This window comes from Chrysemys picta, chromosome 17, assembly GCF_011386835.1.
Source record: "Chrysemys picta bellii isolate R12L10 chromosome 17, ASM1138683v2, whole genome shotgun sequence".
Lineage (NCBI taxonomy): Eukaryota > Metazoa > Chordata > Testudines > Emydidae > Chrysemys > Chrysemys picta.
In genome coordinates this window covers 9,472,824-9,495,524 of record NC_088807.1, presented here as the reverse complement: position 1 = coordinate 9,495,524, position 22,701 = coordinate 9,472,824, and the positions used below count along the sequence as shown (strand labels likewise).

At 52.9% G+C, this 22,701-nt stretch overlaps 1 protein-coding gene and 1 non-coding gene across 2 annotated transcripts in view; one reads left to right on the top strand and one right to left on the bottom strand.

Moving 5' to 3' along the window:
* LOC101934392 (deleted in malignant brain tumors 1 protein-like) overlaps positions 1-22,701 on the top strand; it is a 278,680-nt gene that overhangs the window by 86,087 nt on the left and 169,892 nt on the right.
* Positions 3,494-3,677, bottom strand: LOC135976436 (U2 spliceosomal RNA). The gene has a single exon (XR_010593545.1). It is a non-coding gene; the product is annotated as a U2 spliceosomal RNA (small nuclear RNA).

The window sequence follows — 22,701 nt, the reverse complement described above, 5'->3', positions numbered from 1 at the left end:
GAATTCCACATCCAGGGAGCCGCTCAGGAAGGTGGCGATGTCTTGGTTCGAGGGGGCTCTGCCGATCCGCTTCACGCAGGGCGTTCGCCACAATGTTCCTCACCGTCGCGTCAGGACATGTCAACAGGTGGAAGGCGTGGGTGATCACCGCGATGTCACACAGGTCACCCATGCAGGGGAGGTTGGAACCGCCGTGCCTGTGGGCAATGTAGACCAGCTCATTGCTGGCTTTCTGGGGAAGGAACAGCCACTTCTTCACCAACCTCCGGATGATCTTGTCTGCCTTGTTGAGGGGCACATTCGCCACGGCGCATCTCCTTAGGGTGAACGAGATGAGTGGGATCAGGAAGGGGTTCAGGGCGTTTATCTTCTGCCACGGTGCCAACAGGGAGGCATCAATCTTGGCGGCATCCTGCAAGATCTCCTGGATGGTGTCCTCGGGGGTCTGCCGGACACGGAACCCTGTTGGCGTGCCCAGGTGCTGGTATGCCTGCCCCTCTGCCAGGGGGATGATGGGCTCACCCTGGATCTGGAACCCCGTTGTCTGCACCGAGTCCCTTTTGCTGCCGTCAATGTGCAGAGTTGCACACTTCTTCGCATTGAAGCGGAGCCCCATCCAGTCAGTAGCTCGGCTGGTGGCATCTAGCATACCTTGGAGGTTCTCTGGATCATCCGCGGTCAGGCCCAGATCGTCCGTGTAGGCCAGAATGCTGAGTTTCTTGCCATGCAGGTCGAAGCCAGTCGGGCCGCTGGAGATGGCTCGGATGAGCGGTTCCATGGCCAGGTTGAAGATGATGGGGCTAAGGGGGCATCCTTGTTTCACACCGCGGCGGATGGGGATGGCATCTGTCTCTCCGTCCGTGGCGCGGATGGTGGTGGTGCAGTCCTTGTAGAGGTCCCGGAGGATCTGGATGAAGGTTTCTGGCATCCCGAACTCTCCCAGGGTGGCAAAGATGTGATGGTGGGGTATGGACCCAAAGGCGTTGGTCAGGTCAAGCCATGCTACTGCGCACTGCCTCTTGGACGTCCTGGCCTCCTGGATGGCCGTCTGAAGGAGGAAGTTGTGCTCGTAGCATCCCTCGCAGGACATGAAACCCTTCTGCACTGAGCTGACGGCGCCCCCGCACACTGACCAGTCTGTGATCCTTGCCGCGAGGCAGCTGGCATACAGCTTGTACATGGTGGAGCAGAGGGAGATGGGCCTCCAGTTGCCGGGGTCATCTCGGTCGCCTTTTTTGTGGATGAGCACGGTCATGGACTTTTTCCAGGAGCGGGGAACGCGATGGAACTGCTTGCATTTGTTGAAGATGGCAGCGAGCACCAAGCAGCCGGGGTCTCGCTTCTTCAGCAGGGTGTAGCGGATGCCATCTTTTCCAGGGGTGGTGTTTTTGGTCCTCGATAGCCTCGCCTGCACCTCCTGCGGAGAAAAATCTTGCTCCAAGTCCTTCGTGAGGTCGATCCGGGGTAGCGGGGAAAGGCACTCTGGGCATCGCAAGTTGGTCTGGGCCTCGTGATCAAACACATCCTTGAAGTAGGAGTAGAGCCTCTCGGGCTGGATGGCACAGTAGGAGGAGGTCCCGTCGTGGATCTACCTCATGGCTTTCGTCCGGTTCATCCTGTATAGTTTCTGAATACGGGATGCAGCCGCTGGATCGTAGCGCCGGCCGACATCCCCTCTCCTTACGGCTCGGTGCAGGGAATCTGCGAGTGGCCCGTGCGACTTCCTGGGGTTCCCTCCTTCTGGCCGTAATTTCCACAGACAGTTCTGCAGTCAGTCTGTCCATCAGGGTGTCGAAGTTCTCAAAGTCCTCAGCCTTTGCCAGCTCCTCCATCCAGGCGGATTGCCACGGCATGGCAACCCTCGCTCGTGGCCGTCGCTCCTCTTGCTGCGTTGTCTCTGCAGGTTCAGGTGCTGCGGGGACGGTTTGCGGCCTTGTTATCCCTCGGACTGTGGACCAGTGTTCAGGTGGGTCTTGAGGCGGGGGTCCTGGTGTGGTGGGGAGGGCAGCTCTCGGTGTCTTCGATGCAGCACTGGATCTTCCGGGACGGAGTGGGGTTCTGGAAGCACCGGTGCTGGGCTTTGTCAGGGCATGGTTGTGTTTGGAAGCGCTAGAGATGGTTCTGGTTCTTCTGCGGGCGGCATCCGGCTGCTGGGTCCTCGGTGGGGCATGGGGTTTTTGGCAGTCAGAGGCTCTTTGGCTAACCTTGGAGGAGGTGTTGAGTCTCCCGGGGGCGGGGTCTGGCTGTGGGATCTGGGGGCTATGGGAGGCTCCTCCGTTGGCTGGATCTCGCCGTGCAGCCTGGGGAACGATGCTAATTGCTCCTACGGCAGGGCAGCATGAGGTTACCTGTGGGGGAGCGCTGCAGTGTCTCACGTCTGTGTTGTGCCGGATAGTTTTTATGAAGTCGCTGAGGCGTCTGGTGAGGTTGTTGACCTGAGAGGTGGCGGTCGTCCCCCTCACAGCAGGGTCCAGCGTGGGGATTCTGGAGATGGGACTGGTCCTTTTGGTGGCATCGTCAGTCCTCGAGGCAGGGGTTACGCTTCCCTCAGTTGGCGGTTGGTCCCCCCTTATCTGCTGTGACACTGGGGATGCTGGCTGGGGTGCTGAAGCCAGATCATCGGTGGGGGTCAGGGTTGGAACCCGGAGGATGTCAGTGGGATTCATTTTCACGGTCGTGGGGGGTCCCCTGCACGTGGCTTGATGAAACTTACATTTCTTTTGGGTCTCGAAGGGGAGATCGCAGCAGCTACACCGGAAAGCAATCCGTTTGTTGTAGGTCTTACGAATGTGTTTGCTCAGGGCCGCGAGGGTCTGGACTCCATGGACGGGGAGACAGAAGGGGCAGAGGAGGAGACCTGTAGGGAGCGGGTACTGGAGTTAGATGTGGTCTTCTTCCCCTACCTCACTCTCCGTGGGGCAGATCTCTGTTGTGCCTGCAGACTCGCCAGGTGATTCCTCTGGGTCCGGTAGAGAAGCTTGGGGAGGTGAAGTCACTCTTGGGGGGGCACTGGACTCACTGGCCACATTGTCTCTTTGCCCGGAAGGACAGCATGTGGCGTCGAGATCTTGGACTCTGAGGTGCAGTCCCCTTCGAGCAGCCCTCCTCCGGACAGCCGGGTGGTAAGTAGTTTTGAGGTCTGGGGTTGAGGAGGTGGTTCCTTCCGGAGCATCCCTCTCTGGAGCAGTGGGGCAGCGATCAGCATCCTGGTCCTGGGAAGCGGGCAGGGTTCTCCAGGGGTCCCCCTCCTGAAGAGCTGTTGAGATATTTTTGCTCCTGGATGTGAAGTCCTGAAGAGCTGTCCTGCTGGACCCAGGTCTCCCTGCAGAGGTATCCACGGGGGGTTTCTTCAGCCAGCTCCTAATGTTTTGGTTCTTGCAGGTGCTCCGGGTCTTCCGTGAAGCACCAAGGGTGGTCTTCAGAATAGGTTTTTGCTGAGCTTTCTGGGAAGCAGGAACAGCAGCAGCCGATGACAGAATAGCTGAAGCTGAAAAAGAGTTTTCTTCTAAAATAGGAGAAGTGGAGTATATCTTTAAAGCAGCATCAATTTTTTCAAAAATGGCTACAGGAGATTCCATCTTCTGGATGGGTGTTTGCAGTCAACCATCAGAAAAAAATTAAACTGATAAGAACGGACACTACACTTTGATCTTAGCTCTAAGGAGCCAAGAAGCGATTTCTACACATCATGATGATTTGTTCCTGGACTCTAGGTGATGTTTTCAGGCAGCTATGGAGACAACACATGTAAATTCGATTCTGATGTCAGGCTAAGGCAACCACTAATGACACGGGTGACTGTGCTGAGCTCACAATCACCAAGATGCTTATGCCAGCATCTGCCCCACGGTACTGCACAGTATCACACTGAAGCGAATACCAGCGCCAGGACTGAGGGTGTAAATCTGCTCCCCAGGAGGTTCCTGCCAGCAGTACAGCAGGTGATCTTTTTAATTAAGTGCTCTAGTGGGAGCAGTAGGTCAGACTGAAGTCCAGTATGCCTAACTAGGTGACAGCTGGCTGGGAGGGGAATGGACAAACTTCAACCTTGCCCAAGTGATTAGCCTGGTCAGTGGTGGGGAGCCCTTGACAGGCAGTGGCTGTGTGCAGAGACAGTCAGACACGTTGGCGGGAGGCGCTACGTTCCCCAGCGACACGAGAGATCAGAGGCCCAGGAACCTCCCTGAGTGTTTATTCCCTTGGGTGTTTGCAGACTCCGGCATCTCTGAAGTGACTCAGCTGCGGCTGGTGAATGGTTCGAGTCGCTGCGCTGGGAGAGTCGAGGTGTTTCATAACAAGAAGTGGGGAACCGTGTGTGATGACAGCTGGGACTTACAGGATGCTGGAGTGGTGTGCAGGCAGCTGGGCTGTGGGACGGCGTTATCAGCCCCTGCCGGAGCTCACTTTGGGCCAGGATCTGACCATATCTGGCTGGATACTGTCAACTGCACAGGGACAGAAGCTGCCCTCTCCCAGTGCAGGACTAAGCCTTGGGGTGACAGTAACTGTACCCATGAAGAAGATGCTGATGTCGAGTGCTCAGGTAACCCTCCTCCATCATGTCACTGAGGGTGGTGCAGGGATCGGGCTGGGAAGCTTTCAGCACAGACCCAGCTCTCCTATCTGAGTCAGCGCTGACCCCAGTGCCCCAGCATGGTGCTAAGGGTCTGTACTGCAGGGAGCCGGTTGGGGGTTACAGTAAGTGTAGCTTTTCCCACGGTGTCAGCACTGACCCCATTTCCCCCACCCAGTTCTACAGGCCTGTGCTGCAGGGAGCGGGATGGGGGCTCAGTGGGGGGTGCTCTCACCTTGCAGTCAGTGCTATCCCAGTGCCCCAGCACCCCACTTAGGGTCTGTGCTGCAGGGAGCAGTACGTGCGCCTCAGTGAGAGACCCTCCCCGTCGCTGATCGCTCTGATTCCCCTGCCCCACTACAGCACAATGGGACACTGGATAACCGTAGATCCCATTTGTGGGATTTGGGGTCGAATGGAGCCTGCAGCCGCTCAGAGGCAGTAGAAACCTGGTATCCCTTTATGAAGTGTGGGGCTCCTCCCCCCGTCACTTGGGATAATTTCCATCTCAGCTAATTACTTCTGAACCTGTAACATCCCCTAGAGCTGTGACTGGAGACATGGTTCTTCCTCACTCCCTCTCCTACACAGCCCATGAGTTTCTCTGCCTGGTCTCTCAGCTGCCCTGTTCCATCCCAGAGGTGGCTGCATGTCAGTGATGGGGACCGACTGGCTAAGCGGCATAGAACCACCTCCCTAGGTAAGCCATTCCAGTGCTTCACCACCCTCCTAGTGAAAAAGTTTTTCCTAATATCCAACCTGGACCTCCCCCACTGCAACTTGAGACCATTACTCCTTGTTCTGTCATCTGGTACCACTGAGACACTTGCACTTGCTCCTCTGCACCTTCCCATTTGTAATTCTGTGATAAATTCTCCTTTATCTGTCAGTTGCCTGCAGGCCCAGCCTGAGTCAGGGGCAATACTTGTTGTGTTAGAAAATTATCACTGATCATTCTTAGAAACTCCAAGGATGTTTTTCTCGTGGCAGCACCAGTCTCCCATAGACTGATCCCCCAGATCAACTCAGATTGTCTTTCTACACATTGCAGCAGATGTTCAAAGTGCTGTTCACCCTGGTCTTTGATTTGCGGGGTGTAGCAGACCCCTCTTACCATGTCTTCATAGGAACAGTTTTCCCTACACTTTACATGTCCAGCTCTGTTGAGTACCCACTAACTGTAAAGCAAGTCAGGGTGTCTTTGATGCAGAGTGTAATCCCCACTGCCGTGTGCCCACTCTGCTCTTCCTAAATGAGGAGAGTTTCCTGTTTGTTGCATTAGCCATAGTGGGGCCTTGATGGGTTTCTTTAAGAGGAGAAATTGATTACACAAGTCAAGTATTTCTTTGGTGCAATCTGGTTCATTTACAAAGTCCTGTTTCCCTGAACACAGTACAAAACAAAAAGCAGCCGGCATTTTCCTTTCTCTCAATTTCCAGAGTCTGCCCCTCCAGCCAGTCCTGTGTTTCAAGGTGCTATGTTCCCTGTGTCACTAGAGATCAGATGCACAGGAACCTCCCTGAGTGTTTATTCCCTTGGTTGTTTGCAGGCTCAGGCACCTCAGAAGTGGCTCCGCTCCAACTGGTGAACGGCCCAAGTCGCTGCGCTGGGAGAGTCGAGGTGCTTCATAACCAGCAGTGGGGAACCGTGTGCGATGGCAGCTGGGACTTGTCCGAGGCTGAAGTCGTGTGAAGGCAGCTGGGCTGTGGGACGGCGTTATCAGCACCACGTGCGGCTCACTTTGGACAAGGATCTGACCGTGTGTGGCTGGATGAGGTTCAGTGCACAGGGGCAGAAGCTGCCCTCACCGAATACAAGGCTAAGCCTTGGGGAGAGCATGGCTGTAACCCCGGAGAAGATGCCAGTGTTGTGTGCTCAGGTAACAAACAGGGCGGTAGGAGTCTGTGCTGCTAGAAGTGGGGTGGGGCTCTGTAGAGGATGCTAAACCCTGGGAGTCAGCCCAGGTGTGTGGATGTGTGTCTGTGTGTTTCGGGGTTTGTGTGTGATTGTCTCTGTACCTGTTTGTGGCAGTGTGTGTGTGTGTATGTGTGTGTGTGTGTGTGTGTGTGAAGGGGTGTGCACGGGACAGTCCATTAATATTTGCATACATGTGTGGCACTTAGGGTTGCCAACCGTCCCAGACTGCCCGGGATTCTCCCGGAATCGGCCTCGATCTCCCAGAAGCTACTGACACCAATCCGGGAGATTTTAGGTGCTAAAAGTCCAGCGGCACAGAAGGGCTAAGGCAGGCAGCCTACCTGCCCTGGCTCCACATGGCTCCCGGAAGCGACCAGCAAATCCCTCTGGCTCCTAGGTGAAGGGGCGGCCAGGCGGTCTCTGCGCACTACCCCGTCCTGAGCACTGACTCCGCAGCTCCCATTGGCCGCAGCTCCCATCCCCTTCCTGCACTCCAACCACCTGCCCCAACCAGATGAAACTGAGGGTGAGGGAGAGTGAGCGACAGAGGGAGGGAAGATGGAGTGAGCGGGGGCAGGGTCTTGGAGAAGGGGGCAGGGCAAGAGTGTTTGGGTTTGTGCAATTAGACAGTTGGCAACCCTAATGGCAGTATGTGTGCACGTGACAGTGTGTGTGTGCATAAGGACGTATGGGGGTTGTGCATGGGACTCTGTATGTGTCTGCTTGTGTAGCAGCATGTGTATGGGGGTGCAGTATGTATGTGTGTTTGTGTGCATTTGAGGCAATGTGTGTTTGTGTGCACAGGGCCAGATAGTGGTTGTGCATTGGACTCTATGAATGTGTGTCTGCTTGTGTAGCAGCATGTGTATGGGGGAGTGCAGTGTGTGTGTGTGAGTGAGTGCGCGCACACATGCACACAGGTGGGATGAAATAGAAATGGCTCCTCTCTGCTCTGTGCAGACACACACACCCCATCCGCGTGCAGTGCTGTGTATCTGGGCACCTGGCGGCTGGGAACAGCCTCTCATGCCCTGTGCTTTGTGTTTCAGATCGGGGCCAGCTGAGGCTGTGGCTGACGAGTGGCCCAAGCCCCTGCTCTGGGCGAGTGGAGGTGCTGATTAACGACACCTGGGGTGCCGTGTGTGATGCTGGCTGGGGCCTGACGGAGGCGGGGGTGGTGTGCAAGCAGCTGGGCTGCGGCGCGGTGCTGTCAGCCCCCAGGGGTTGCTCAGTTCAGCCACGGGGCCGGCGACGTCTGGCTGGAGGGCGTGAGCTGCTCGGGCCAGGAGTCTCTCATCAGCGAGTGCCAGCTGAGCCGGCTGGGTCCTGGGCTGTGTGGCCGGGGCTCCGAGGCCAGCGTGGTGTGTGCTGGGCAGGCCGGTGCCTGCAGATGCGAAGGCAGCGCGCAGAGCCTCCCTGGCCGCTCATGCACCTAGGGGCCACAGGGACAGGTGGCCGCTTCCTTCGAGCCGTGGTAAGTGACGCTGGGACACCCTCCCAGGCCCCCACCAGCTGCTCCAACCTGGAGTCCCCTCCCACACCCAAACTCCCTCCTGGAGCCCGAACCCCGTCCACACATCCCAACCCCCTGCCGCAGCCCCCTCCTGCATCCCAAACTCCTCATCCCCAGCCCCACCCCAGAGCCCACAGCCCCAGGAGGTGCCCACACCTCCTCCTGCACCCCAGCCTCCTGCTCCAGACAGGTGAAAGTGTGTGAGGGTGGGGAAGAGCGAGCAATGGAGGGAGAGGGTATGGAGCAAGTGGGGGCAGGGCCTTGGAGAAGGGGAGGGGGAGGGGTATTTGGCTTTCTGTGATTCAAAAGTTGTAAACCGTACGGTGGGGTCTCATTCACTAGGTTCCCTGGCACCTGGGTGAGGTGGGGCTGGAGACAAAGGCCATTGGCCCGGGTGCTTCACCCAGTTCTCTTGCTTGCAGGCCATGTGCACACGGAGGATCTGGGGGCTTCAGGGACCCCAGCTCGGCCCCAGGGAGTGACAAATCTGGATCCCTCTGAGAAGCCTGAAAGCGAGATGACCCGACTGGTGATAGAAGACATGGTGGCAGGGGCGGCCCTAGACTAGCTGACAGCAAGTGGTGCCCTAGGCGAACCATGCAATCGTTACCCCCACCCCCAAATGCCAAGGGCAGATCTAGGCTGAGGTTTTTGGTAAACTGGGATACATTTTTCCCCTTTTTTCCTTTTAATGTTTTTTAAGCATTTCTTTTTTAAACAGAGGCTTAATTATTTGGTTTGTCCGACTGTCCAACCAATGTTTCTGAGATCAAATAAAATAGAGACACATGTAAGCAGAGTCAGAATGAGCTGTACCCTGACATCTGGTGGTGAGCTGTGGGAAAGGACTTAGGGGCTGATCTCATATGCCTAGGCACACCTACCCCTCCTAGCATGATGGACTGCTTGCCCAAATGGTCACTTTGGCTGCTATGGGATCCCCAGTCTCTTTGTTATTGGGGCAGGAGTAATAAAGTGTTGTTATCCTGGTTATGTGAACCAAGGACAGTAGAACTGTACTTGGCATTTTATAATGGAGGGACTCGCCCTCAACTGAGTAGCACTTGCTAGGCAAGGGACATGGGTTCCAAAACCCAGTGAATGCAGAAAAGCCAGGGAAAGGCAGCTGTGTTTGGTGGTGCAGGTGTCAAACACTCCTTTTATGTTCTCCTTCCTTTCCTCCCACTTTGCACTGTTTAATAACGGAGCTAATTTTGATTCCATTAGGAGTCTTGTTACACACTGCAGAGCTGAAATCACTGATTCCTGGGTCTAAGAATTAGACCTACTATGGGCCAGTGGTTCTGAGTGTGCCAGTACTAAGGCTTCCCTACTAGCAGCTGAAATTGCTAAGAGCTGTGTTAAGTGTGGGGGCTGAAGACATATTAGTGAGTGGCCAGAGGGATGGCTGGCAGAGAGGTGTGGCAATTGGGCATGTAAGGTGCCCCCATACCTCTTCCTACTTCCACCCAGGCATGGATCAGAGCAGCCCAGAGCCTAGGGAGAGAGCCAGGCAGACGAACTTCTGAACTATGGGAGGGGTGGCTGTTGGGTTGCTGGACTTAAGAACCACTCTGGGGCTGCACTGACCAAGGACAGAAGCTGTGTGTGGGGTGACTGTTGGGTTGCTGGGCTTAGGACCCTGAGGGGAAAAGGACACTGCCAAACTTACTTGGGGGGGGTGGGTCTTTTGCTCATGGTTTGTGTTATGAATCCTGTTTGTGGTGTTCCCCAGCATAATGCCACATTGTTTCCCCCCTTTATTAAAAGGCTTTTGCTACACTCAGACTCTGTGCTTGTGAGAGGGGAAGTATTGCCTCTTAGAGGCGCCCAGGGGGGTGGTATGTAATTGTCCCAGATCACTGGGCTGGGGCTCGAGCCAGTGTTACATTGTGTTATTGAAATGGAACCCTTAGATACTGAACCTGGCCCTTGTTGCTGCCAACTCTGACAGGCAGAAGGGTTACACACAAAATTTTCAGAATAGATTTGTACACAAACATCTAGATGATATTTCAGTCCAATTTCAAATAAAAATGCATTAAAAATGTTAATTATAATTTTTATTATTACAAATCCAAAATCATCCATTATGCTATACTGCTTTAACTGCCATTACTGCCACATCCAATATAGGAAGAAATAAGAAAATTCGTCAATGAACTTTAACCTGTATTTACAAAACAGTCCGAATAAAAAACACTCTGTGCTCTTAAAACATGACTTTTCTTGCTTTAAGTTTTGAAAATTCAGTCACTAGTTCTTTTAGATCCAGTTTTCCAGCTATTTCATGTTCTACTGACATTGTGGCAAGTCCAACAAGTCTCTCTTGAACCATTGTTGAACGCAGATACGTTTTTATCAATTTTAACTTGGAGAAGCTAAGTTCCCCACTAGCTACGGAAACTGGCAAAGTTAAAAGAATGCCTAGAGCTATAAAAATGTTTGGAAAACTGTCTGTGAGTTTATTTTTACAAACAAACTTCAGTACTTCTTCAGGAGTGGAATGTTTCTTAAGTCATCTTGAAAAAGCCTGAAGCTCACTACACAAATCTGTAGCATCAATGTCTTTTGAATTTTCATGAGTCAATGCTGACTCCAGTTTTATACAAAATTCTCTTATCTGTCTTGCTGTTTTCTTTTGCAAGCTGTGGATATCATATTGAAAGCCAAATACTGACTCTAGTTGCTGCATCTGTTGAAATCTTTCATCAACCGAGTGAATAGCAGTATCAAGGATTGCAAAGTAGAAATTCACTTTGAACCTTTGTTTTGGGTTCTGAATGGGTGTGCCTCATCCTTCATATGAGGACTGGTGTTTCTTCTTCAAGTGATGGTTCATATCCATTCCAAGCAGGTGTGTGCGCACCGTGTGCATGCCAGCCAGAAGATTTTCCCCTAGCAGTGTCAGTAGGGTCGGCCTGGGCGCCCCCTGGAGTGGCGCCTTCATGGCACCCAATATAGGGCCCCCCAACCCTCCACCCCCTCAGTTCCTTCTTACCACTGGTGATGGCTAGTTGGAACTTTGCTTGCTCTTGCAGCAAGTGCCTTAGCACCGTCTGATAGATCTTAGTTGTATATAGTTCTCAGTTTGTTAATAGTTGTTTCCCTACAGTTATACTTAGTTGGTTGTTAGGATGATTTTTCCCCCTCCTGGGGTATGCCAGGGTCTCCAGGGTTTAAGCTCTGCAAGGCCTGTGGCAAGTTTATGCCCAAGAGTGATCCTCACTCTTTCTGCTTGCGGTGCCTTGGTGAGAGTCACCAAAAGGAGAAGTGCCGCATCTGCAAGGGTTTCCGCCCCAGAACCCTTAAAGACCAAGAGCAGAGACTAAAACTCCTGCTGGAGACAGCGTTGAGACCACAATCCGACCTGGGACCCAATGACCCGGCACCGAACATGTCCTCTTCGGTGCGCAGCGCTCAGGCACCAACGGTGCATGAAATGGGCCCGGCTAAAGACTCTAAAGCCCACCGGCACCACCACGGCTTCGGCCATAGGACGTCGGCCTCAGTACGGCACTGCTCTCCATCCCTGGTGCCAGTAAAAAAAGAAGAGGCCAGTAGAGGGCTGATCACCCCTGTCGAAACTTAAAGGGTCGGCGGCGTCCACAAGTGGGTTGGGACAAACCGACTTCTCCTTGCTTCCGCCCAGGGTTTCGTTGACTCCTGCCCCGGCTGGGGTCCCAGTCGAGTCCTAACGCTCCTCGGACCACCAGGGGGACATACAACCACCATCGACGCCGGAGGCGTTCAAGATGGCCATGGACCTGATGCGCCTCCCGGTGCCGTCCTCCCCACAAAGGAGGGACACATCGCCTTATGCAGGGTAGAGGGTAAATAGTCTAGGAGCTCAGCCCTCAGGTACGTCAAGGCACCAAGCAGTCTAGGGATTCAGCCCTCAAGCAAGGCAGAGCAATAAAGCGTCTAGCATCTGAGCTCTGGTGGTTGGTAGACTAACACAGGCCTTCTGGCATAAGGTGGGGAGGCTGCCCCAAGGGGAGGGGTGGCAGGGTGTAGGAGGACCCGGGCCCACCTGACTCCATCTGGTCCGAACCCAGGGCCCTAACAGTGGCAGAGTGTTCCACCTTTGGATCAGGGCAATCCAGCCGCAACACGCTGACCTGGATTCAGGCAGCAATGCAGCCGAACATGAGTCAGCTGTCCCTGGACTACTTCCTACCCTCCTTTCAGGATGTACCTGGATCTCAGAGTCATCGAATGTCTCCCCAGGGTATACCGCTGTAGGTAGTCCCAGCAGTTCCTCGGTGTCTGGAGTGTGGTGGGGCGTTCTGGAAGCTCAGGGAAACCCTCGGGGCAGCCGAGGTTCTCCTCAGCATCCCACTCCTGCAGTGGGGGAGAAGCATCTGTCTCCCTCTGCAGCTCCAGCCCAACTGAGCTGCAGGGCCTGCCTTTTATACTTCCTGTTCCTGTCCCTACCCTCTGTTTCCATCAGGATGGCCGTGGACTTCCTGTTTCCACACGCCAGGGGGTGCATAGCTACGCTCCCTTGCTACAATGACCTATTGGCACATTTCCAGGATCTTGTAAACTTTACTAGCATAGGACTATTCTTAGGGTAAGATTCCTTAAGCCTGATGCCTAGTGTGACTAAACTGAAATCTTACAGGCCTCAGCCTATAGACCTCGTATTACTGCCATGCTTTACTTACACACCGAATACACACTCATCACTCCTAAATATCTGTTAATCTTATCATCATATTTCAGCCTACACCTTCAACTTAAATCTACGTATCCCCCAGTGATTGCATCTGAAATAACACACGATTTGACCATAACAATAGATAATACAATGATAAATGAATGACAAAATGAACATATTGCAGGCTGAAGGGATGCACCTGAATCAGCAGGGGGCGCTCTGCCCTCTTTCTCCTTTCAAATCTCAATACAGAGGCATAGCGTAGGGGGTTCTGTGCTGCAGATAGTGCAGTGATGGTTCAGTAATGGCGCTCTCTCCTCGGAGTCAGTCGTGATCCCACGGTGACAGCAAGTGATTAGGAGAGTGCAGGGCCTGGCCTGGTCTGAACATGGAGCTGTCACTTCCAAATCTTTGAAGTCCACACACCACAGTGACACCGATATCCTGTACTGCCGGGCGGGATAGCCACGCCCGTGTAATCTTTATCCATATCACATCCTATGTGGAGCTAACTTCATCAGTAGGTGTGGCTATATTCCGCAGTCTCACTAGTGATCTGATGCACAGGAATCTCCCTGAGTGTTTCTTTCCTGGGGGTGTTTGTAGATTCAGCCCTTCCAGACTCTGATCCGACAGGTGAACGGTTCGAGTCGCTGCACTTGGAGAGTCGAGGTGCTTCACAACCAACAGTGGGGAACCGCGTGTGATGCCAGCTGGGACTTACAGAATGCCGGAGTTGTGGGCAGGCAGCTGGGCTGTGGGACAGCGTTATCAGCCCTGGGAGAGGCTCACTTTGGGCAAGGATCTGGCCCTATCTGACTGGACAACGTTCACTGCACTGGGACAGAAATTGTCCTCTCCAATTGTAGGGCTTGGCCTTGGGGAGACCATAAGTGTAGCCACAGAGAAGATGCCGGTGTTGCGTACTCAGGTAACCCTTTTTTAGATCACATCTCATATATTTGAAGTGGAAAAGGCACAAAAAAGGGCAACAAAAATGATTAGATGTATGGAACAGCTTGCATATGAGGAGAGAATAAAAACACTGAGACTGTTTATCTTAGGTGAATGATGGCTCGACGGGATATGATAGAGGTCAATAAAACCCTGAATGATGTGAAGAAAGTGAATAAGGAAGAGTAATTTATCCCTTCACATAACACAAGAACCAGGGGTCACCCAATGGAATTAATAGGCAGCACATTTAAAACAAACCTAAGGAAGTATTTCTTTACAAGATGCACAGTTAACCGGTGGAACTCGTTGCCAGGGGATACTCCTTGTTTACACCTTCTTATAATAGAAGGTAGATGGCAGTTGCCATCACTGCCAGGTGTGGGAGAATGCCCAGAATGGGGATGGCTCCCAGCTCCAAATACTCAGCCTGTGGGGAGGCATAAATGGAGTGGGGGTCGCAGGGAAACCGGAGCCCGTGTCAATGGGGCAGCGAAGCCTGGGGAGCCCTGTGAGGCAGTAGCTTTGCTAGCAGCCTGCACCCCTCAGCGACCTGGCTCACGGTTTCCAGACAGATTTCCCTGGTTCTGCGACCCTCCACCACACACTGTGAGCTCTGAGCAGCTGGGGTCACACGCCTGGCACAGACCAGGAGGAAAGATGCTTCCTGAGGCGCTGAGCCAGCCACACCAGCCTGGCTGATGTCACAGGGAGGGAAGAGAGAGAGTGGAGCGACTCCCCCAGGGTGGGGTTTGGGACAGCCTGATTCAGCCCTCGGTGCAGCTGCCCCCACCTGACCCCTGGGTTATATGCAGGAGCCAGATGGTTTGCAGGGACCAAGGGTCAGTGTGGATCTCCCCTTCTCTGCCTCATGGTAAGCACACGAGCTCCCATTTCTGTCCCAGCCGACGCTGTGGGTCCCTCTGTCCCATCCCCCAGACCTGCCCCCTCACTACAGTAACCAGCCCCAGCTGTTCAGTCCCACCACAGAGGAGCCCCTCCCCCAGCTGTAACCATCCTCACCCCCTGGCCCAAACCCCTCAGCTCTGCTGAAGACTATTGCAGATGGGAGCTCGGCGCTCTGGGGAGAGGGGGCACTGTTCATCGTCTCCAGGGGGCGCCCCACGGCTCTATCCAAAGGCAGGGCAGGTTCTCACGAGGCCCCAGCCCGGCCCTCGTGCACCCAGCACTGTGCCAGTGTCCCTGTTACGCACTGAGCCCTGGTTTCCATGGAGCTGCCCATGAGCCTGTCCCTGAGCTGGGACAGTTTGTGCAGACTCAGGGGATGCGGGTGAGGGGTTCACATGGCTCCCCCCGCCTCAGGGCACCTGACCATTTACCAGCCTCCTGGCTCCCCGCCATTGTGCTGCCCATGCTCCAGCCTGCTCCCATCCCTGGACTCCCTCTGTAGTTCTGTGTCGCCTGCACTGGTCTCCCCCTGCCCCACTCACCCTGCTCCCAGCGGGGGAATAAATGTGTGAAACACCCACCCCACGACGGGCCCAGGCCCATATCTCCCTGCTGCCAGGGGGAGAGTCACCACTGGGGGCTCCTCTTTGGCCCTCTCCACACCAGGCCAGTAGCCACAGTTGGAAGCTTGCCAGCTAAGACGTTAACTAGCCGGGCTGCAAACCCTCGTACAGGCCAAGCGGAGCCCTTTAAATGTGTGTGAGCTGGGTGTGGCCAGGCCCGGGTGCAGCATACGCGGTGCAGGGTGAGTTGTCAGAGCTCTGCCTGCACCAGGCTTTGGAACGGGCTCAGTGGGGTGTCAGAGCGAACACCTCTGAACAGTCGCACGCCCTGGCAGCCGCACACCTCAGCTACACAGACGGGCACCAGCTCCATTCAGATTGGGGGTAAAGCTCATATTAGGCCTTGTCCCCATGGGAACACCTTCTAGTCACCTTTGTCAGCTGTTCCATATGCAGGGGCAAGACCATATCAGCAGTGAGGACCTTGGAAGCTGAACCCAGCATGCGCCTCCATCAGCTCTCGGTTCAGTTTCGGGACAGAAAGACCAATGAATTACGAAACGTGTTTACCAATGAAAGCTGCTAGGCAGACGGTGATCACGTAGGCAACAAACACTTCCCTGTTCCACTGAGATCGCCAAGGAGGGGAATACACCAAACATCCACCCCGAGCACCTTCAGGAGCTAGCCAAAGACTGAGCTGGGTGACGCTCGATCTGCAAGGAGGCTGCGTCCTTTTGGGATTTGCAGAGGTGACAACATGGGAACGTAGCTTGGGCATAAGCTCAGGTGCGAATGGACCTGCTCTAGGTACACGGGGGTGAGGTCAGTGCAGTGATGCCCCTTCCCTGGGCAGACGAGGGCTGTGTCTACACCACAACCGCAGCAGTGGCACAACTCAGTGCTGTGGCTATGGCGCTGTGGTTTTGTGATGCAGACACTACACCAATGGAAGAGGCTTTGCCATAGTTAATCCAGCCCTCCAAGCGGCGGTAGCCAGGCCAATGGAAGAATTCTTCGTTCCACTTTCTGGTGTCTACACCAGGACATAGATCGGCTTAATCACGTCTCCAGGGGTCTGAATTTTTCACCCCCTGAGCGATGTAGCTGGGTCGACCTAAGATTTAGGTGTAGATCAGGCCAAGCCTCAGCCTTGTTCAACTGGAGTAAGGGGGTCCACACAGCCCTCAGTGTCGCTTTAACTGCATGGGCTGATCCTTGAATCTGCAGTCAAACCCGTGCACCTCTCTTGTGTCCATCAGGACTCCATGGATTGGTTCTGTTGTTCCCTGTGAACCAGTTCCAGGAACAGCCCCTCCGCCCCATGTCACCCAGAACCAGCTGTTCCAAGAGGGGTTTGTTTGCTCAGCATGTTTCAGGAACATGTATTTCACAATCCAATGATATAAATAAAGCCACAGCGCAGGGCACAAGGGTCACTTCTCCTCTCTGGGCTCAGTTGCACACACCAAGTGGGTCACTGCAGGCGGGCGCAGAGGGAGGGGTCTCTGCAGTGAGAGGCCTGTCACACCCCCTGTCCCCTTGGGTCCCTGCCCCCTTGGATGCTTGCCCCATCTCCCCAGCTTCCCAGACTGTGACCATCACACCGAGCTCAGCCTGTCTCTCTCACAAGGACGATCGCCTGCCCTAACGTTTGGCCACGCTGCCCCACAAGGACTGTGCTTTGAACATGGGACTTCCCGGGTACCTCCTGCTCCCAGTTGGGCACCCCCATGGCAGGAGCTCGGCTGCCTGCGCTGGAGCTGGGAATACAAGGATCCCCATCCTCCTGGCCTGGTTTTGGGGTGAGTGGCCTTTTTTCTTTGCTCTGGCTTTGAAAAGCTCTGGGAGCACCATGTGATTCCGCAGCCCCACCCATCAGACACGGCATAGCTGTGTCCTGCGAGCCAGAACTACTGGGGTCTATTCCTGCCTTGGGAAGTGGAATGGGATCTAGTGGATAGAGCAGAGGGGCTGGGAGCCAGGACTCCTGGGGTCTATTGCTGCCATGGAAGGGGAAGGGAGTCTAGTGGTTAGAGCAGGGGGGTGATACCAGGATCTATCTAACTGCACGTACGATTTTACAATACAATTAGTTTAACTTATGTTAAGTGTTAAAAGAGGAAAAAGAAAGTGGCATATCTCTGAATCCTGGAGCTTTTTCCCAGCAGCCCTGGGCTGGTCTCTTTAGGAACACAGAGCGCGTCATATAATCCTAGTCACATACTTATCAAGCGCCATCTTCACGTGAGTTAGCACATTCTCCCCTCACCCATTAGGAGGCTGTTCCTGAACCTTCTTCTCATTTCCAGACTAACATGACTCCTGGCCAGTTTATCCCCACTTGTTCTTGTGCCGACAATTTCCTTTGGCTTTAGTTGGAGTTAATTCGGCTTTGAGCAGGGGATTGGACTAGAAGACCCCCTGAGGTCTCTTTGAACCCTAATCTTCTATGATTCGATGAGTAGCTCTTCTCGCTCCCTGTGGTTCCTATGATGGATTCATACAGAACAACCAGATCCCTGCTCAGCCTGTGCTGAGCCAGCTAAACCAGCCAAGCTCCTCTTATCTGACCAGCCTCCATGCCCCGAACGTCCTAGCAGCCCTTCTCTGCACCTGGTCCCGTCGGAATCCATCTGTCTTGCACGCGGGTGACCAGAACTGCACACAGGATTCCAGATGATTGCCACAAATGACCTAACTCCTGTCCTGCTCTCACTGTGTTTGTTCAGTATTTGACGCTTCATTTCTTAACTATTGTTTATTATGCAAACACAAGAATTCATGTTACGGCAGCACTGTAGGCCGAGCTCAAGGCCCTGTGGTGCTGGGCTCTGCACTGGCAGGGCGACAGGCAGTCTCTGCTCCCAAGAGCTCAGGCTAAATGGAGAGGATACAGAAGCGGATAGGGACACAGAGAGGGGATGTGATAGCAGCTGTTGGGAACGGAGCCCTGGTCTCATCACTTCCAGCTGGGTGCCCCTCAGCACTGCGGCTGTGCTTGGTGCTGTACAACACACAACCAGAGACAGCCACTGGACTCACAGTCAGCCATGAACTGTGCTGTCCCCAGACACAGCCCTTCTCAGACTCAGGCTGACACTGACAGAACCTGTGGGACAAGGACAAGTTAATATTACAAATCTCAGCTCCCTCTCAGCATCCACCAGCATTTCCAGAGGGCCAGCAATCCACTTTGTAAGCCCAAATACAGAGATTATGGCTCTGTCGCCGGACACTAAAAGAAGAGCTCATCACTGAGAAGGTTTGTAGATGACACAACTGGGGGAGTGGTAAATAATGAAGAGGACAGGTTATTGGTTGAGAGATCTGGGCACTTTGTAAACTGGGTGCAAGAGAACAATATGCATTTTAATAGAGCTACATGCAAAAGAACATTGGCCATACTTACATATTGAACTCTTTCCTGGGAAGTAATGACTCTGAAAAAGGTATGGGGTCACGGTGGATGAACATGAGCTCCCAGTGTGACACTGTGGCCAACGGATCTCCTGTGATCATAGGATGCATGACCAAGGGAATTTCTAGTACAAGTAGATAGTTTATTTTACCTCCGCATTTGGCACTGGTGTGACCGCTGCTGGAATCCTGTATCCAGTTCTGGTGTCCCCAGTTCCAGAAAGAGGTTGAAGAATTGGAGAGGGCTCAGAGAAGAGCCATGAGAATGTGGAAAGGATTAGAAGACCTTTCTTTATAATGATGGATTCAAAGAGCTTGATCTTAACAAAGAGAAGGTTAAGAAGCATAGAATAGCAGGGTTGGAAGGGACCTCAGGAGGTCATCTAGTCCAACCCCCTGCTCAAAGCAGGACCCATCCCTAGACAGATTTTTGCCCCAAATTGCCCCTTCAAAGATTGCACTCAACCCTGGGTTTAACAGGCCAATGCTCAAACCACTGAGCTATCCCTCCCCCCGACTTGATCACAGTCTGTGAGTATCTACTCATGGAACAAGTATTTCATAATGGGTTCTTCAATCTAGCAGAGAAAGGGGGAACAAGATCCAATACCTGGAAGTTGAAGCTAGAAAAATTGAGGCACGAAATGACTCATTTATCAAGGGTCGTGGTGGGTTCTCCATCACTGTCAGCTTTTAACTCACGATTGGATGTTTTTCTAAACAATCTGCTCTAGGAATGATTTCAGGGCAGGTCTCTGGCCTGTGCTATACAGGACTCAGACTAGATGATGACAGTGGTCCCTTTTGGCCTAGAAATCTATGAATCTGTAAAACCTGCTGAGTCTGACTCAAACTTTCTACCATCCTATCACACTGTGCTGAGTGGGGGGCTGGGGCAGGTTTTGTGGAGCCTATAGGATCTCACGAAGCTGCTAAAACACTTTGCATTCAAAGTTTCTCCCTTGATTTGAGAGCAGCGCCACTGGGACCCCACTGGGATTCCAAGTCTGGTGAAGAATTCATTCATTAGAATGAACGTAGCACATTGGTTCATTACATACTTATTAGCCATGATGGATCATAGAATCATAGAAGATTAGGGCTGTAAGAGAACTAAGGAGGTCAAAGCAGGACTAACACCAAATAAATCATCCCAGACAGGGTTTTGTGATGCCGGGCCTTAAAAACATCTAACGATGGAGATTCCACCATCTCCCTAGGTAACCCATTCCAGTCCTTCACCACCCTCCTAGTGAAATATTTTTCCTAATATCCAACGTAGACCTCCCCCACTGCAACTTGAGACAATTGCTCCTTGTTCTGTCATCTGCCACCACTGAGAAAAGCTGAGCTCCATCCTCTTTGGAACCCCCTTCAGGTAGTTGAAGGCTGCTATCAAATCCCACCTCACTCTTCTCTTCTGCAGACTAAATTAGACCAGTTCCCTCAGCCTCTCCTCATAAGTCATGTACCTAAGCCCCCTAATCATTTCCGTTGACCTCCACTGGACTCTCTCTAATTTGTCCACATCCTTTCTGTAGTAGGGGCCCCAAAACTAGACGCAATATTCCAGATGTGGCCTCACCAGTGCCGAACAGAGGGGAATAATAACTTCCCTCCATCTGGTAATTGGCTTGCAGCCTTAAACCCAATCCCAAGGTGTTCTGGGATCGCAGAAGGCAAATTGCTAGATAACTGGGGGGAAGGAAGTCCCCTGGAGTTACTAGTGTCCCTCTCCTTTCCAAAGACATTGCACCATGCTCAGCCTGTTCCTCTGGGTAACAGTAGGGTTGGTGAGAGATGGGTTGCTTCTCACCAAGATAACTTAGGGTGAAGTAGGGTACCAGGTTACAATAATCCACCCCAATGCCATTACAATAAGCTCAGTTTAGCCTTTCTATACGAGCTGGCGACTCTCTTCATGTCTGGCCCCTTTGGAGATAGGTTCTTTTCCAAATTTGGACCAATCGTTCTGAGTTGTTTTCCCATCAAGAGTTGTGCGGGACCATATCCAGCAGCTGCTATCAGTGTTAATCTGTAACTCAGAAGAGCAAGGAATGGGTCTTCCTGCTGTAGGATTTTCTTGGCTGTCTGTACAGCTCTTTCAGCTTCTCCATTCACTTGGGGTAATGTGGGAGGCTCACAATAAGAGCAAAATCATATTTAGTTTGGAATGACAAATTCTGCTGCAGTGAATTGTGGTCTGTTGTCTGTCACTAGTTGCTCTGGAATACCAAAGTGAGCAAAGGTGCACTTCAGTTTTTCCATAACACTGTGACATGTCTTTCAAGTACATTATCTCTATATACCTGGAAAAATAGTCCATGATGACTGGGTAATGACAACCTCTGAATAGATGCAAGGTCTCTCTGGTAGAAATGTTTGTACATTGTACGGTTCAGCAATGTCTCTTAAGTGGATTTGTACTGGATCTCCTTTCAAAAGCCCAATATCATAAGAACATAAAACGGACATACTAGATCAGAGTAATGGTCCATCTAGCCCAGTATCTTATCTTCCAACAATGCCCGATGCCAGGTGCCCCTGAGGGAATGAACAGAACAGGTAATCATCAAGTGATCCATCCCCTATCACCCATTCCCAGCTTCTGGCAAAAAGAGGCTATGGATAACATCCCTGCCCATCCTCGCTAATACTCTTTGGTGGACCTATCCTCCATGAACTTCTCTAATTCTCTTTTGAACCCTGTTATAGTTTGGTCCTTCACAACATCCCCTGGCAAAGAGTTCCACAGGTTGATTTTGTGTTATATCATCAAATCCTTCAGAGAGTTCTTCCACCTTTCTCACTAAGCCCATCGTGGCTGACAGGCTGCTGCTGAGAAGGTTGATGGTCTGTGGTTCTTTGATCACATGCACTCTAAATGCAAAGCTTTTGTCTTAGTAAGTTGTTTCTGTGGTGAACTGTCCCATGCATTTAAGAGTACCTCCAGGGCTAGTCACAGCCCTCAGGTGACTTCAGCTATGGGAGGATGTGACAGGGTGCACTCACACCGAACCGAATGGGGAAGGGTTAATTCCTCACTGTGAGTGGAAGAGGCCACATCCCCAAGTCCCTACTAGGCATGCACCAAGTGTAGCACTTCTATAAAAGGGAGCAGCACAGCTCAGTCAGGGCAGACCGCTGGAGAGGAAGGACTCACGCCCCAGGCTCCAGCCCGGGAGTTGTAGAAGCCCCAGACTGCGGGAGCCAGAGGTGCTGAGACCCAGGCAGATGCTCAGGTACCCGAGGACACCACTCGGAGGTCGGAGCCACCGGGAGCAGCACAGTCCAGAGAGACCAGAGACCCAGAGAATGTCTAGACCAAGACTGCAGGAGACACAGTAGGAAGTATCCCATGGAAGGACTAGCCATTGTCCCTACAGCAGTCAGCGTGTATCAAGCCTACTCGCCACTACCAGTGTCCTGGGCTGTGACCGAGTGGAGCAGGGAGGACCAAGGTCCCCCTAAAATGGCTGCCACTCACCTCTGGAAGGCAGTCAAATCCCCACTCCGGCCAATAAGCCTTCTGTCCTGAGGATTAGGACAAACCCATTGACTCTGGACGCAAGGCCTTACCACCCCATGGACCAGGGCAAACCTTATTGACTCAGGCCACTAGACTTTTCTGTCCTGTGGCTCAGGGCAATCCTATGGGCTCAGGTCACTGGGCCTCACTACCCTACCGACAAGGGCATCCCTATTGACTTTATCCACTGGGATGCATTGTCTGGAGAGAACGGACAGCTTGAAGACTGGGGTGCACTCACCCGTGCTAGATGGGAACACCCCACCCTGTCACAGAGGGGTTGAAGGGGATTCTAAGTCCCTTCTGAGATGCCTGAAATATTAGCTCCTGAGTCAGTTTTATAGTCAAGTGTCTTGCCATGAACATTCAGTTTCACTCTCCAGACAGGCTCCATGTCCTCACAAGTGATGGATCCCAGAAACAACGGCTCTTGATTGTCTGTAATCTGAGTCAGGTCCATAACTGCTCTGGTGCTGCAAACAGCTGCAAAACGTCCATATTTCATGCAAATATTACCCCATGTGCCTCTGGCTGGACATGTATCATCCCTTGGGATAGGACCTTTTCCACACCTAGTGTATGTAGGCTGTCCCTCTTAGTCTGGGCATTCTCTCTCCCTGCCTCATGCCTTTTATGGTAAAGACCTTTAACACTCAAATA